We start from the raw sequence: 17,609 nt of genomic DNA on the forward strand, positions 1-17,609 counted from the left end.
ATGAGTTCAGAATGAATTGAATTAGTATCATCCCTGTAAGTTGTTCACTTATAGTGAATATAGAAAAGTGGGTCAAGTACTTCAGTGAACTGATCACAGAAACAGAAGCAATAATTTAATGGCACAAAACCTCACTTTTCTGAATTTAAACATGGACAACAGAGTAAGAGAAGCAAGTATTCTTAGTATTAAACAGTTGACCTTGTTTAAATGAATTAAAGCTCAAAAAAACCAATGTTTATGTAGTTTGTCCAAATTGATCTATATATGCCTCATAGTTAATAGGAAACTTTCCTTGATTAAAATTGAAAATAGTATTTTTCTTTTTGTACATGTTTTTATAAGAATGATTTTAGAATTAGATGGTAGGCTGAATGAGAGGTTCCTATTCTATTACCCCAAACTTACCATATATGCTAGATGATTCTCGTTGTCTACTGGACTATTAGGACTGAATTTTCTCTTTTTTATTTTAACTTTCATCTCTTAACCCTTGAATTTACCTCACATAGTTATTTTAAGTAGCCATTCTCCTATTGCTCTCTGTCTTTAGTCTTTGAGATTCACTTGTATAGAGGCTATGTCAAACATATTTCTCTATTTGTAAGGTATAATAAAACAGATACACAAAAATGTACATGTGCAGACACGCCACTCATATTTGGTTGGGAAAATAAAATAATTGTTATTTAGATAGATGCCTGGTGTCATTCTGTAGTAAAGGAAAGAACTTTTAGTTGATTGGCCTTTAATAAAAGAGAAGAAGAAATAATTTCCTATTTTTTCATCTTATTTTTGTAAATTTTTATTTTATATTGCAGTATAGTTGATTTATAATGTTGTGTTAGTTTCAGGTGTACAGCAAAGTGATTCATTAATACATATACATATATCTATTCATTTTCAGATTCTTTTCCCATATAGGTTATTACACAATATTGAGTAGTGTTCCCTGTGCTATAAGGTAGGTCCTTGTTGATTAACAGTTTTATATATAGTAGTGTGTATATATATTTTTAATTCCAAAATCCTAATTTATCCCTCCCCAGCCACCTTTCCCCTTTGGTAACCATAAATTTGTTTTCTATGTCTGTGACTCTGTTTCTGTTTTGTAAGTAACATCATTTTTATCATTTTTTTTGGATTCCACATATAAGTGATATCATATGATATTTGTCTTTCTCTGTTGGACTTACTATACTCAGTATGATAATATCTAGGTCCATCAATGTTGTTACAAATTGCACTATTTCATTCTTTTATATGGCTGAGTAATATTCCACTGTATATATGTGCCACATCTTCTTTATCCATTCATGTGTTGATGGACATTTAGGTTGCTTCCATGTGTTAGCTATTGTAAGTAGTGCTGCAATGAACATTGGGGTGCGTGTATCTTTTCAAATTATGCTTTTCTCTTGATATTTGCACAGGAGTGGGATTGCTGGATCATATTACCATAGCTCTATTTTTAGTTTTTTAATAAAACCTACATACTGTTTTCCATAGTTGTTGTAACAATTGACATTCACAAAAACAGTGTAGCAGGGTTCCCTTTTCTCCACATCTTCTCCAGCATTTATTGTTTGTAGACTTTTTGATGATGGCCATTCTGACAAGTGTGAGGTGATATCTCATTGTATTTAGTTTTGATTTGCATTTCTCTAATAGCTATGTTCAGCATCTCTTCATGTGTTTTTGGCCACCTGTGTGTCTTCTTTGGAGAAATGTCTATTTAGATCTTCTGCCTATTTTTTGATTGGGTTGTTTGTTTTTTTGTTTTCCGGTTTTTGTTTATTTTTTGATATTGAGCTGTGTGAGCTGTTTGTATGTTTTGGAGATTAATTCCTTTTTGGTCATTTCATTTGCAAATATTTTCTCCCATTCTGAGGGTTGTGTTTTCATTTTGTTTAAGGTTTTATTTTTGCTGTGCAAAGGATTTTAAGTTTAAATAAGTCCCATTTGTTTATTTTTGTTTTAATTTACATTACTCTAGAAGATGAATCAAAAAAGATATTGCTGTGATTTATGTCAAAGAGTGTTCTGCCTATTTTTCCTCTAGGAGTTTTATAGTATCCGATCTTACATTTAGGTCTTTAACCCATGTTGAGTTTATTTTTGTGAATGGTGTTAGAGAATATTATAATTTCATTATTTCACATATCAATAGCTGTTCAGTTTCTCCATCACCACTTATTGAAGAGACTGTCTTTTCTCCATTGTATGTTTTTGCCTCCTTTGTTGTAGATTAATTGACCATAGGCATGTGGGTTATTTCTGGGCTTTCTATTCTGTTCCATTGATCTACTGTCTTTGTGACAGTACCATACTGCTTTGATGACTGTAGCTTTATAGTATATTCTGAAGTAAAGGAGCCTGATTACTCCAGCTCTGTTTTTCTTTCTCAAGATTGCTTTGGCTATTCGGGGTCTTTAGTGTTTCCATACAAATTTAAAATTTTTTGTTCTAGATATGTAAAAAATGCCATCGGTAATTTGATATGGGTTGCACTGAATCTATAGGTTGCCTTGGGTAGCATGGTCATTTCGACAATATTAATTCTTCCAATCCAAGAACATGGTATATCTTTCCATCTGTTTGTGTTAACTTCGGTTACTTTCATTAGTGTCTTATAATTTTAGGAGTACAGGTCATTTGCCTCCTTAAGTAGGTTTATTCCTTGGTATTTCATTCTTTTTGATGTGATGGTAAATGAGATTTTTTTTAAATTTCCCTTTCTGATATTTTGTTGTTACTGTGTAAAAATGCAACAGATTTCTGTTTATTTACTTTGTATCAAGCAACTTTACCAAATTCTTTGATGAGCTCTAGTAGTTTTCTGGTAGCATATTTAGGATTTTCTATGTACACTATAATGTCATCTGCAAACAGTGACAGTTTTACTTATTCTTTTCCAATTCAGATTCCTTTTATTTCTTTTTTCTTCTCTGATTACCATGACTAAGACTTCCAAAACTATGTTGAATAAAAGTGGTGAGAGTGTACACACTTGTCTTGTTCCAGATCTTGGAAAGATTTCAGCTTTTCACCATTGAGTATGATGTTAGCTGTGGGTTTGTCATATATGGTCTTTATTATGTTGAGATATGTCCCCTCTATGCCCACTTTCTGGAGAGTGTTTATCATAAATGTGTGTTGGATTTTGTCAAAAGCTTTTTCTGCATCTATTGACATGATCATATGATTTTTATTCTTTAATTTGTTGATGTGGTGTATCACACTGATTGATTTGTGGATATTGAAAAATCCTTGCATCCCTGGGATAAATCCCACTTGATCATGGTGTATGATCCTTTTAATGTGTTGTTGGATTCTGTTTGTTAGTATTTTGTTGAGGATTTTTGCATCTATATTCATCAGTGATATTGGCCTGTAATTTCCTTTTTTTGTGTGATATCTTTGTCTGGTTTTGGTATCAGGGTGATGATGCCCTCATAGATGAGTTTGGGAGTGTTCCTTCCTCTGATATTTTTTGAAAGTGTTTCAGAAGGATAAGTGTTAGCTCTTCTCTAAAAGTTTGATAGAATTCACCTGTAACACCATTTGGTCCTGGACTTTTGTTTGTTGAGATATTTTTTATCACAGATGCAATTTCAGTACTTGTAATTAGTCTGTGTATACTTTCTATTTCTTCTTGGTTTAGTCTTGGGAGATTATACCTTCCTAAGAATGTGTCCATTTCTTTTAGGTTGTTCATTTTATTGGCATATAGTCACTTGTAGTAGTCTCTTATTATCCTGTGTATTTCATGGTGTCTGTTGTAACTTCTCCTTTTTCATTTCTAATTTTATTGATTTGGGACCTCTCCTTTTTTTCTTGATGAGTCTAGCTAAAGTTTTATCAATTGTTTTTATCTTTTCAAAGAACGAGGTTTTAGTTTCATTGATCTTTCTATTTTTCTTCTTTGCCTCTATTTAATTTATTTCTGCTCTAATCTTTATGATTTCTTTCCTTCTATTAACTTTGTGTTTTGTTTGTTCCTCTCTCTCTAGTTGCTTTGGGTGTAAGTTTAGGTTGTTTATTTGAGATTTTTCTTGTTTCCTGAGGTAAGCTTTTATTGCTATAGACTTCCTTCTTAGAACTGCTTTTGCTGTGTTCCATAGGTTTTGAATCATCATATTGCTGTTTTCACTTGTCTCTAGTTATTTTTTGATTTCCTTTTTGATTCCTTCAGTAATCCATCGGTTTTTTAGTAACATATTGTTTAGACTCCATGTGTTTGTGTTTTTACAGATTATTTTCTTATATTTGATTTCTAATCTCATAGAATTGTGGTCAGAAAAGATGCTTGATATGATTTCAATTTTCTTAAATATACCAAGGCTTGCTTTCTGGACCAGCATGTAATCTATCCTTAAGAATATTCCATGTGTACTTGAGAATAATGTGTAATTTGCTGCTTTTGGATGGAATGCTCTCTATATATCAGTTAATTCCATCTGATCTAATGTGTCATATAAAGCCTGTGTTTCCTTACTGATTTTCATTCTGGATAATCTGTCCATTGATGTAAGTGGGGTGTTAAAGTCCCCTACTATTATTGTGTTACTGTCAATTTCTCCTTTATGGCTGTGAGCATCTGCCTCATATATTGCAGTGCTCCTATGTTGGGTGAATATATATTTACTTACAATTGTCGTGCCTTCTTCTTGGACTGATCCCTTGATCATTATGAGGTATCCTTCTTTGTCTCTTGTAACAATCTTTATTTTAAAATCTATTTTGGCTGATATGATTATTGCTACTCCAGCTTTCTTTTTATTTCCATTTGCATGGAATAGCTTCTTCCATCCACTCATTTTCAGTCTGTATGTGTCCCTAGATCTGAAGTGGATCTCTTGTAGACAGCATATATACAGGTCTTTTTTAAAAAAGGCATTCAGCCAGTCTGTGTCTTTTGGTTGAAACATTTAATTCATTTACATTTAAGGTAATTATCGATATATATGTTCTTACTGCCATTTTGTTAATTGTTTTGGATTTGTTTTTGTAGGTCTTTTTTCTTCCCTTCCTCTTCTGTTCTCTTCCCTTGTGATTTGATGACTATCTTTAGTGTTGTTTTGGATTTCTTTCTTTATTTTTTGTATGTTTATCTATTGTAGGGTTTCGGTTTGTGGCTACCATGAGGTTTTGATATAGCAGTCTACGTATATACAAGACTGTTTAAGTTGCTGGTCTCTTAATTTCAAGTGCATTTCCAATATCTTACATTTGTACTCTCCTCTTCTCAGGATTGCTAGTTTTGATATCATGTTTATGGGGGTGATTACCTACCTTTACTGTATGTTTGCCTTTACCATTCATACTTTTCTCGTTTTTAGTTGTGGCCTTTTCCTTTCTGCCTAGAGAAGTTCCTTTAACATTTGTTTTACAGCTTGTTTGGAGATGCTGAATTCTCTTAGCTTTTGCTTGTCTGTAAACTTTTGATTTCTCTGTGGAATCTGAACAAGAGACTTGCTGGGTAGAGTATTCTTTGTTGTAGGTTTTTCCCTTTCATCACTTTAAATATATCATGCCACTCCCTTCTGACTTGCAGAGTTTCTGCTGAAAAATGAGCTGATAACCTTATGGGGGTTCCCTTGTTTATTATTTGTTGCTTTTTCCTTGTTCCTTTTAATATTTTCTCTTTGTCTTTATTTTTTTCAATTTGATTAATATGTGTCTCAGTGTGTTCTTACTTGGATTTATCCTGTATGGGACTCTGAACTTCCTGGACTTGGGTGACTGGTTCCTTCCCATGTTTGGGATGTTTTCAGCTATTACCTCTTTCAATAGTTGTTCAGGCCCTTTCTCTGTCTCTCTTCCCCTTGGGCCACTATAATGCTAATGTGGTGCATTTAATGTTATTCCAGAAGTCTCTTAAACTGTTCTAATTTTTGTTTATTCTTTTTTCTTTATTCTGTTCTGCAGCAGTGATTTCCACTGTTCTGTCTTCCAGCTCGCTTATTCATTCTTCTGCCTCATTTATTCTGCTATTGATTCCTTCTAGTGTATTTTTCATTTCAATTCTTGTATTGTTCAACAATGTTTCATCTTTATACCTTCTAGCTCTCTGTCAAAATTTCTTGTGTCTTCTCATTCTGTGCCTCCATTCTTTTTCCAAGATCATGGATATCTTTACTATCTTTTCTCTAAATTCTTTTTTGGGTGCATTGCCTATCTCCACTTCATTTACTTGTTCTTCTGGGGTTTTATCTTGTTTCTTCACCTGGAACACATTCCTCTGTCTTCTCATTTTGTCCAACTTTCTGCATTTGTGGGCTATGTTCTGTAGGCTGCAGTGTTCTAGTTCCTCTTGCTTCTGGTGTTTGCCCCCAGTGGATGAGACTAGTTTAGAGGCTTGTGCAGGTTTCCTGGCGGGAGAGACTGGTGCCTGCCCACTGGTGTATGGAACTGGGTCTTGTCCCTCTTGTGGGCAGGGCCTTGTCCAGGGGTGTGTTTAATGGCAGCTATGGGCTCAGGAAGACTTTAGGCTGCCTGTCTGCTGATGCATGAGGCTGTGTTCCTGCTCTGTTGGTTGTTTGGACTGAGGTGTCCCAGCACTGGAGCCTACAAGCTGTTAAGTGGGGCCATGTCTTTGTGTCAAAATGGAAGCCTCCAGGAGAGCTCATGCCAATGAGTACTCCCTGGTAGCTCCACCACCAGTGTCCTTGCCCCCTGTAGTGAGCCACAGATGACCCCAACCTGCTACCCCAGGGCACTCTCTAAGACCTGCAAGTAGGTCTGGCCCAGGCTCCTATGAAGTCACCACATTTTTCCCTGGGTCCCAGTGCACATGAGACCTTATATGTACCCTCCAAGAGTGGAGACTCTGATTCTCCCAGTCCTGTGGCATTCCTATAATCAAGCCCCACTGGTCTTCAATGCTCTGGGGCTCCTGCTCCCAATGCCATACCCCAGGCTGGGGAGCCCAATGTGGGACTCAGAACTCTCACTCCTGTTGGAGCACCTCTGCAATATAATTATTTTCCAGTTTGTGTGTTGCCCACCCAGCAGGTATGGGATTTGATTATGTCACAATAGTGCCCCTCCTACCCTGTTGTTTTGGCTTCTTCTTTGTCTTTGGGTGCAGAATATATTTTTGGAGGTTCCAGTCTTTTTTTTTTTTTGATGGTTGTTCAGCAGTTAGTTGTGATTTGGTGTTTTCATGAGAGGAAGTGACCTCAAGTCCTTCCACTTCCCCATCTTGTCTCCACCTCTTCCTACTCACATAAAGTCCTTAAATGCATAGAACTTTGCCTCACTGGAAGCAAAGATGGAGTCCAAGCATGCAAGTATTTGGTGTTCAGTTGCTGGTTCTGAGGCATAGGGACTACCTACAAGAACTGATGAGAGGTTGCCAGGAACTGACAGTCAGCTAAGAAACAGGGACCTCAGTCATACAACATCAAGGAACCGGGTTACAACAGGCACTTGAATGAGCTTAGAAGTGGATTCTCCCTAGAGCTCCCAGATGAACTGTCCAGCCTGGCTGACATATTGATTTTGGTCTTTTGAAACCTGGAGCAGAGAAACCAGGAGCACCAACACAGATGGACTTCTGACCTACAGATCCTGGGCCACCGTCCACTGCTCATGCTGCCACACACTGTTCTGCTTGGGCCTGGACTGGGCTGGGGAAGGCCAGTCCATGTCTCTAATTTCCTGTTTTTTAATATAACTTTTTATTTCTTAAACTAAACCAAAATTGGCCAGGTGTTATCCTTTTAAATTGCTTGTTTTATATGCATAAGTTAATTAATATTTTTGTTTTAAGATTTTTAATACTTTAATGATAAAAACAGTAGGGCTGTTGAGTTTAATTTAATTTACTATAAAATCAGCAGTTAACATGCAAAACAAATAGAATATGTAATACATATACTAAGATCACAGTCAAAAGTGAGTAAATAATTAATGTATTGTTATTAATAGTCATATTACTTTAAAATTTTCATAATAGTTAGACTTTAAGCTGAGTGAGAGCAAGAGTTTTCATTTTAACTACTCTGTTTCTGTCTCTTAGCACAGTGCCTGACACACAATAGGCACTCGATGATTCCTGAATGACTGACTGAATCAGTAAATAGATAAGTATTATGATTACTAATAGCATTGTCTAATCCTATTCAACTGGTGCATGATTCAAAAGGGTGAATTCTCTTTCATGATTTCTTCAATAATGTGGTCCTGGGATTATGTTAATGAATGTTTAGTATGGTGCTAATCAGAAATCATAATTTTACTGAGGACAATCCAGCAAAGTTAATATTATTCTTTAGACACTTCTGGAAAATGAAGCAAGACTAAATACACAAATAACAGAGAGGCAAAAAAATATACAAACTATTTTTCCTCAGACAAAATTAATACACTCATATTTTGTACTATTATTTATGCTTCCGACATGAGACCTTATTATCCATAAGTTCACCATGGAAAAATTGCATTGAGATACAAAGTTTGTTTTGAAAGGTTGCCACTCAGAGATCTCACAGGGACTCTAGATTTTTCATTTTCTGCAGAACCTGTTTCAATGCTACTATTTCACTGTATTCAATTCTATGTATGATCTATTTCTCCCATCACAGTATAAAGGCAAGAACACAGTTCCTCAGTTTAGATTTAAGAACAGCCAGGATGCAGTCCACAGTGCTCTGGGCCAGAAGCTAATCAAGTTTGGCTCCATCCCTCTTGTGGGTTGGTGCACACATCTGCAGTAGTTCTCATCCTAATAACTGCCTCATCCTAGTAACCATCAGTTAGCAGACAGATGCAGGATTTTCCCTGTATGTCCAGTGTTTTGCCCCCAATCCCATTTTGCTTATTTCTCTTTTTATGATGTATAGGAAGCAGAAATTTATCTTAGGCCTAACTTGCTACAAGCATAATGGCATTCTAGTGAAAATTACTAATCTCTTTTTGTAGAGAAAAACTTCCTTTTTATTTCAGACATATATTTGTTCCATAGTGTGCATCAAAACAAGCATAAAATTAAGTAACATGATACATTAAACATACGAGATTTGGGGAAATAAACTGTTAAAAGGCTTTATGAATATGAGAGAATTTTCCCCAAAAAAATACTAACGAGTTTTAAAAAATATTTGAAAAAAATTTTCCATTAAAGTGTTCTGAATCCCCCAAATTTTGAAACTTGGTAACTAAAAGAACTGGTTAAAGTTTCAGCCATTATCATGTTCTGTATTAAACATCAATGCATAGGAAAATCAATTAAAATAGTCCTTACAACATGAAATATAATATTTAATTGTATGTATTTCATTTAAAAATTCATTGAAAAATTAAAATATATGTAGTCAAACAGATTCATTGGGATAGATAAGTGGCTTCTTAATAGATGAGGAATAATAACATATCCTGAAAAATACATGCTTCTGAAATAACAAAGATAAAATTAATCTCACTTTTACTTATTCAATAAATATTCATTGTACAGGAACTATATGTCAGGTATTCATCTAGATGCTAGGAATGCATGAAAATCCAGACTCATAGAGTGCACAAGTCTAATAAGTATGTAAAGAAATGAATAAAATTTTGATATATATGATAAAAATATAGAGTAATATAGCAGAGTGTTTGCTTTACTTTAGGAAGTAATTTTCTGAGAAAGAGACAGTTGAGCTATGGTCTACTTATCAGATATTCTGCTTGAAAAAATCCATATTTTCTGTATTGAAAGCAAGTATCTGTGGAACAGAAAATATATGTTAGTCACCCTGGAGTTCAAAATTACAAGAAATATAGTCTCTTCCCTCTAGGAATTTGCAATACAGTAGCAGATACCTGATACTTGAACACAGGTCTAATATAAGTAAATGTGCTTAAATTTGCTTCACTTGGTTTGTGCTCACTATTTTTTGGTCCTGTTCTGAAAATTTTCCATATTTCAACACTTTTAATCCTCCAGTAACATTATAAGATAGCACTTAATATTGTGTATGTGGAAACTAAGACTAGAAGAGTAAGTTTTCCAATGTCACAAACATAATAGTGTGCGAAATGGGAATTCAATTCAAATAATCTAACATACAGTCCACTCTTAATTTCTATCATAAGAAATGAATGGTATGACATAAATGCAGTACTCTAAAATCATTTAAAAAAAGATAGATTTCTGGTTGATGTTCTCTGAGATGTTGTCAAGATGTATTTGCTCAAGCGTGAGCACCTCACTCATTGCCTCTCCACTTTGAAGATGCTTCCATGATAACTGTGACAATAATCACATTGACATTACATTGGCGACACAAGTGACAATAGTAGCTTAAGTCATAAAAGACACCCTGGATTTCACCTGGAGATTTCTCTTGGGACATTTGCAGTATATCCATAAGAGGCTAATACTATAATTATAAAAATTTAGGGATAAAGATAAGAAAGAAGAGGCTTGGATATTAAGCAAAAATAACAGAACATTATGAATGAACAAATGTCTTATGAAAATACATTCATGGACTTTCCTGGTGGCTCAGTGGTTAAGAATCCACCTGCCAATGCAGGGAACACAGGTTTGAGCCCTGGTCTGGGAAGATCCCACATGCTGCAGAGCAACTAAGCCCATGTGCCCCAAGTACTGAGCCTGTGCTCTAGAACTCACGAGCCACAACTACTGAGGATGCATGCCACAGCTACAGAAGCCTTCATACCTAGAGCCCATGCTCCACAACAAGAGAAGCCACCACAATGAGAAACCTGCATGTTGCAACGAAGAGTAGCCCCTACTCACCACAACTAGAGAAAGCCCATGTGCAGCCAATGAAGACCCAATGCAGCCAAAAATAGATATAAATAAACATATTTTAAAAAAGAAAATACATTCATTCTGAAGAGTAATCAAGGAAATAGTAATTTAACATGTAAAACATGTTCCAATAGCGTTGACAAAGAAGAATTAAAGACAGAAGGAGAGAGAGAAAAAGAGAAAGAAAGCGGAAGGGAGGAAGAGAGGGATTGGAGGAGGAAGGGAGAGAAGTGGGAAGAGAGGGAGGGAGGGAAAGAAAGTAGGGATGAAAGGAAAAATAGGAACCTCCAGCCCTCCAACTAGAGCACAGACTTGGAAAGCAGGAATCTTCATATTTTATAGAGGAAAGAACAACTGAACAACATAATCAAAGGCCTATTTAAAGTTCATGTCTTTTAATAAAGCAGTTTCACTTCTATGAAGCAAAAACATATATAAATTTCAACTTTAATGATATAATTTTAGAATATATGGATGGACTATCATGAAAACATTGAATATATAAATATAATTATTGATACATACATGTTTAAAATAAATGAATCTAAAAATTGTATACAGTGTTACCTTTGTTGCCTGCAGATGGAAATGTATTGTTTTTCTTTGTCAGAGTTAAGTTTATTCATGTTCATTAAAACATATAATATCTGCCAATTCTTTGACTCTATTTAGGATATAACTCTATAACACTATTATTTGATAAGGCACTGATGAAAGAAATTGAAGACAACACAAACAGATGGAAAGATATACTGTGCTCATGGATTGGAAGAATTAATATTGTTAAAATGAACTTTCTACTCAAGACAATCTACAGGTTCAATGCAATCCTTAACAAAGTACCAATGATATTTTCCATAGAGCTAGGACAAACAATTCTAAAATTTGTAAGGAAACACAAAAGATGTCAGATAGCCAAAACAATCTTGGAAAAAAACAAAACTGTAGGTATGACACTCCCTTATTTCAAACTATCCCACACAGTTGCAGTCATCAAAACAGTACGGTACTGACACAAAAAATTTGGGATTGGATTTTTGCATTCAGGATAGATTTATGACAGTTCATCCAAATTGCCATATATATTAATATTTCCTTACTTATTGCTACTTTTTGCTTATTTCTTAGTAGTATTCCATAGTAGGAACATTTCACAGTTTGTTTTATTATACACATGTTGAAGGGCATCTGGATTCCTTTCCAATTTGGAGCTATTACAAATAAAGTTTTGTCATTTAGGGACAGTTAAATAAATACAATCATGCAGTATATCCCCTTTTGAGATTGACTTTTTTCACTGAGTACAGTGCATTTGAGAGCCATCCAAGTTGTTACATGCATTAATAAGCTTGTTTCTTTTTATTGCTGAGTAGTATTCCATGCTATGTATGTATAAGAGTTATTTAACAATTCACCCATTGAAGGACAGGGTTGTTTCCAGTTTTGGACTACTGTGAATAAAGCTACTCTGCACATTCATTTATAGGTTTTGATGTGAACATAGGTTTTTATTTCTCTGCACTAAATGCCCCAACGTGCAATTACTGGGTCATATGGTCACTTAGCACTGTACCTCACATGTAGAATTCACTTGTTAAATTCTGGTTATATGAACACATTAAAATAGTTCACATATATTTATTCCTAGTGAAAATATATAAATGAAGATTAGTTATTATTAATTTTTAGCTGCTCTATTTAAAAATAAAGTGGTTCATCAACAAGTTGTAAAGAAATTCTGACTATGTGTTCAGTACTGAATCAGGAAGTTGAAAATGCATAAGACCAACTTCTTATTCTAAGATTGATAGTAATTTGTTTGATAAAGTGTGTTTATATTACAAAATAGTATAGACTCTCCAAAAACTAACTGAGGTTCAATGGAGAGGTGATTCAATGAGCTTCTGCATTAGTCAAGAAAGAAGGTACAGAAAATGTGAGTCTGAAAGCAATGCTTTCCAAAATATTATGTGCAATCCATTACTAGGTTTAAGAACCTATCATTTTAAAACCAGTTTATTCATAGTTAAGACCAGTAATAAAATAGGAGAAGGAAGCAGTACAGAAGAAGAGTGTGTTATAGAGACTTGGGAAACAGTTAAACTTTTGTGCCTTATTTTTTTTCTCCTCTACAAAAAGAGAGTATTGGATAAAATAACATCCATCTGTGAATGTTATTAATGAAATAGGAAACAAATCTCTGTTATAAAAATTGTGGACCTTTGAAATATAAGCAGAAATGCTTATAACACAATCTGCTTATAACACTGAAAATAATTTTTGGTGACGGAAAACACTGCACTCCAACATTTTGATACCAAAAATTTTTTCATTAACAAACATGTCTGAACAGTACCCTCCTCAAAGCTCATAAATGCCTCTGAAATATTTTCATATTAATGAGATTTAATGAGACACAAATAATACCTAGATGACTAAAGCATTACTTAGAAAAGAAACACATGCCTCAAACTAATTAGAGTTCTTGAATGACATTGAAAAAGGGAGCTGGTTAAATCATTTTCTATAGCATTAGGTTTAATTGACATAGATATAATGCCAGTGATAATTTTATGCAATTACAAGATCAAGAGTTTAATGTATCTGGCAGTAAGGCAGGGATTTTCTTTCTCTGGCTGTGTTGAATAAACCTCTCTAATCCTTTTCCTTTAGCTTTCCCCTATTTCTAGGCTTAAGTTTAATAAAAGGCTAAAAAAAAAATCAAGATTCCACTAGGCTTCTCAAAGCTCAAGCATAGAGAGAAAAAAGGTGTTATCTCAGAGAAGTTGTGGCTCAGAATCATTAAAAAGACTAATGGCAAGATCATAGGGCTAAGTTTACAATTCCCCTTGAGGATCCCAGAATCACCCTCTCTCACAGTAAACACTTTATCTACTTTCATCTTGCTTCCAAACCACCAAAACAGAGGCAGGAATCCAAGAGGGATTGGATGATTATAGTTTACAAGGTGCTGCAAAATGTTTCGTTGGATGTTCAATTTGTCCTGCATATGGTGCTTGTTTATACATTTACAAGTTATCCTAAAACCTTGCTATATAGAACTAAGATATTCTGATATAATGAAGTTCTACAACATGTTTCCTGAAAGAATTTAACACTTTGTAGTTTAAAATTGTGATGGCCTATCTAGGCCATTTGGTGGAGGCTATGAAAATCATAAAATTTTTTAAAGCCTCTGAAATAAGCCAAATGATTTTAAATGAAACAATCCTTTTTACTTGTTTTAATTATAAATTACAAATTGCAGAGCTTAGGCAAGTCTGGAGTCTGGATTTTTATAACCCTGGGAAATATCTTCTTTCCTTTAGTTTTTTTATGCTTTTCATTTTAACTCCTTGAATAAAATGCCTAGTCCATAATTTTCTTTCTTTCTTCACTCTTGGTAAATATTATAGGTACTGATATACAACATTCTCATTTTTATTATTTTCTAAGGCTTCTGTAGTTATGGTTTTTATTAATGCTTAGAACCAAGAGTCATTTAATTGAAATTTTTAAAATTTTGATATAACTATTTTTCACCTTTACTCCTTTTTTCTAACCTTATTTTAAGTTGGATATATAGTGACAATGGAATGTAGCCTCTGATTTGTCTCCTTTTAAAAATTCTTTGAGTTTTTCTTGGGGTCTAAAGTAGAATTTTTTTTTTAATAAATAGGCCATGGGAATTGAAAGAACAAGTTGTGGAGTACAAGTCAATATATAAGTATTTAGAAACACTCAAAAATCCTTCACAGGGAAAGATTTTGTTTTTTGTTTTTGTTTATTAATGTCAGGGAATTTTCTCCTTTATCGAGGTAAAGTTTGCCCTGGACTTCATTCTTGCTTTGAGACATCAAATGGGGATATATTACGTTGACAAACACTCTATTCTTTAAACAAATATTAAAAAAATAAGTTATGCTTATGCCAGACATTATGATTTTTCTTGTTAAAAATTATAATTTATTCATCAAGTCATCAATTATGTATTGTGTTTATAATATGTGTTGGGCAGAGTTTTTAGCATCTGAAATATAACAGACAATAAAGCAAATTATACTTCTTGCTAAGTATGTACTTTATATCGAAATGGGTGAAGTAAGGTGGAATAGGGGAAGGATAGGAAATAAAAAAAATAAAATAAATACAAAACAATTAAATTTAATGGTATGTTAGAATGTGATAAACATTATGGAAAGATACAGTGCATTGAAGGGAATAAAGAGTGTGGGAATAAAAAGTGTGTTGCAATTATACATAAGGCTGTTGGGGCAGGACTCACTAATCAGGTGATGCACATGCAAATATTGGGGGAAAGAGCAAAGCAGGCAAAGGGAACAACCACTGCACAATGCCGGAGGTGGGATGTGACTGGTGTATTTGGGGAATAACAGGGAAGTCATTGTGGCAGAAGCTGCATCCAGAAGACAGAAAGAAATGAAGTCAGAGAGGTAATAGGGGTCAAATAATTTAGGGCATTTATAGGCAATTTTAAGGATTTTCCATTTTTTTTCTGAATAAAAAGTGAGAAGATTGAATAATTTGAATAGGAAAGTTACATAGTCTGACTCATGTGTTAAAATGGATCACTGACTTCTGTTCTGATAGTAGAATGTTTAGGGTAAGTGTACAAGCAGAAAGATAAATTTGGTGATTATTGTACAAATTGATACCAGAGAGAAGAATGGCTTTGATCAGAGTTGTACTGATATAGATAATGGTCATATTATTATGTATTTTAAAGTAAACTCAACATGAATTTTTGGCAGATTAGATATGATACAAGTGAAATGGAAGAGTCATAGATGACTCAGACATTTTGTCCTGAGCCATTACAAGGACGGCGTTGTTATCAGTTGGAGTGGAGAATACTGTATTGTGGTGTGTGTGTGTGTGTGTGTGTGTATTTAACATATCTACAAGATATCTTAGTGGAGATATAAGTAGGCAGTTGGAGATAAGCATCTGGAGTTAAGGAGAGAGAACTGGCCTAAAGATATAACTTTGAGATTCCTGGCAAATATTTGATTATAAAGCCATTTAACTTAATAAAATGATATCCACTGAATATGGGCAGAAAAGAGAAGACTAACATGCTTCTCTTCTGACTGACTTCTAACATGCACAGTATCAAGAGGTTAGTAACAGGAAAAGGAATCACCACATATCCCTGACTAGTAAATTAAGAGGAGAAAAAAATTATGTGATAACTTGGAAGTCAACTGAAAGTTAATGAAGAAGGAGGAATTCATAATTATGTATGTACTCTTAAAGGTACATTAGATAAAATGTAAGACTGATAGTAACAGAAAAACCAAATTAAGATAGTGCACAGGAGCCTTACAGTTGGGAGGTACAGGGTACAAGACAGTGGAGAGGAAAGCATGAGGATCTCTATTCAAGAGAGGGCAACATGCAGTTTCTTTGGAATTAGTCTACAGGTGCCCAAATTCTCAGCCCAAAATAAGTGTCCTTAGGGTAAGTTAGATCTTTTGTGCCTACTATCTCCACCAGGTCCTGATGTATTTTTTGATCTAGTTAGGCTGTATTTGTCTACTTCCCAACTCTTCTTCCCAACTCCAATGATCCCTCATTTTTCTTCAACACTTAGGAAGAAGAATCATTGTTAAACCAAGGATTACTTTGTAGCAAATTCTAGAATTTTGTTACACAAATTTTAGAATTAGAACTGCCAATTTTGAGTGATTAACATCAAATTTCTCCATGTTAAGCTCATTCTGAAAACATAACACATGACATGCTATGATTTAACAGAAATCATAACATTTCATCTCTGTAATTAATAAATTTTCTAAAATTCTTCCTATTTCCCTTCAATAAATGTAACTTGACCTTTGAGGTGGGTCAGCCTCTTTTGACTCTTCTTTTATAAATTAATAAAACTGATTTGTGTGAGATAAAAGATAGCACCTGGGACAGCACTTTTCAGAAACTTTCAGGGTCCAAGACTTAGAAAATCAATTGACGTAAATCATCGTATCAATAGATTTTTTAAAATTATATAATCATATCATTTGATGCAGAAACAACATTTGACAAAGCTCTTCATCAATTCATGATAAAAAGAAAAAAAAACACTCAGGAAAATTGAAATAGAGGATAACATCAGTGATTTGATTTAAAAATCTACAAAATATATATATATCTGATATCATACTTAATAGGGAGAACCTGGATACTTTCTTCCTAACATTTGGAAGAAAGCAAGGATGTCCTTCCTTTCCACCACTCTTATTCCACATTCAACATGTACTGGAAGTTCTACCGAGTTCAATATGGCAAAAAATGAAAATAAATGAAAATAGAAAGTATAAAGAATGGAAAGGAAGAAATAAACTACAGATATTCACAGATGATATTATGGCCAATGTAGGAAAGTCCAAAGAATCATCATTAAGAACAACAAAAACTCATAAAACTAATATGCAATTAAAACAAGGTTGTAGGATACAAATGTAATATACAAAAGTAAGTTGATTTTTCATATATCATTAATGGACAATTGGAATTTGAAATTAAAAGCACAGCACCATTTACACTAGTACCAAAAACAAAACAAAGAAATAATTAGATACAAATCTATAAAACATGCATGTGAGATGACGAAATACTGATGAGAAAATCAAAGAAGATTTAAATAAATGGATATTCTGTAATCATGAATAAAATACCAAACATTAAGATGTTAATTATTTGATTTAAAGTAAACCCAATTGAAATCACAGCACGTTATTTTATTCATATCAACACTGATTCTGAAGTTTGTTTGAAAAAGCAAGAGAACTTGAATAGCCAACACTGAAAAAGAAGAACAAAA

The sequence above is a fragment of the Balaenoptera ricei genome, chromosome 13 (assembly GCF_028023285.1).
Source record: "Balaenoptera ricei isolate mBalRic1 chromosome 13, mBalRic1.hap2, whole genome shotgun sequence".
Lineage (NCBI taxonomy): Eukaryota > Metazoa > Chordata > Mammalia > Artiodactyla > Balaenopteridae > Balaenoptera > Balaenoptera ricei.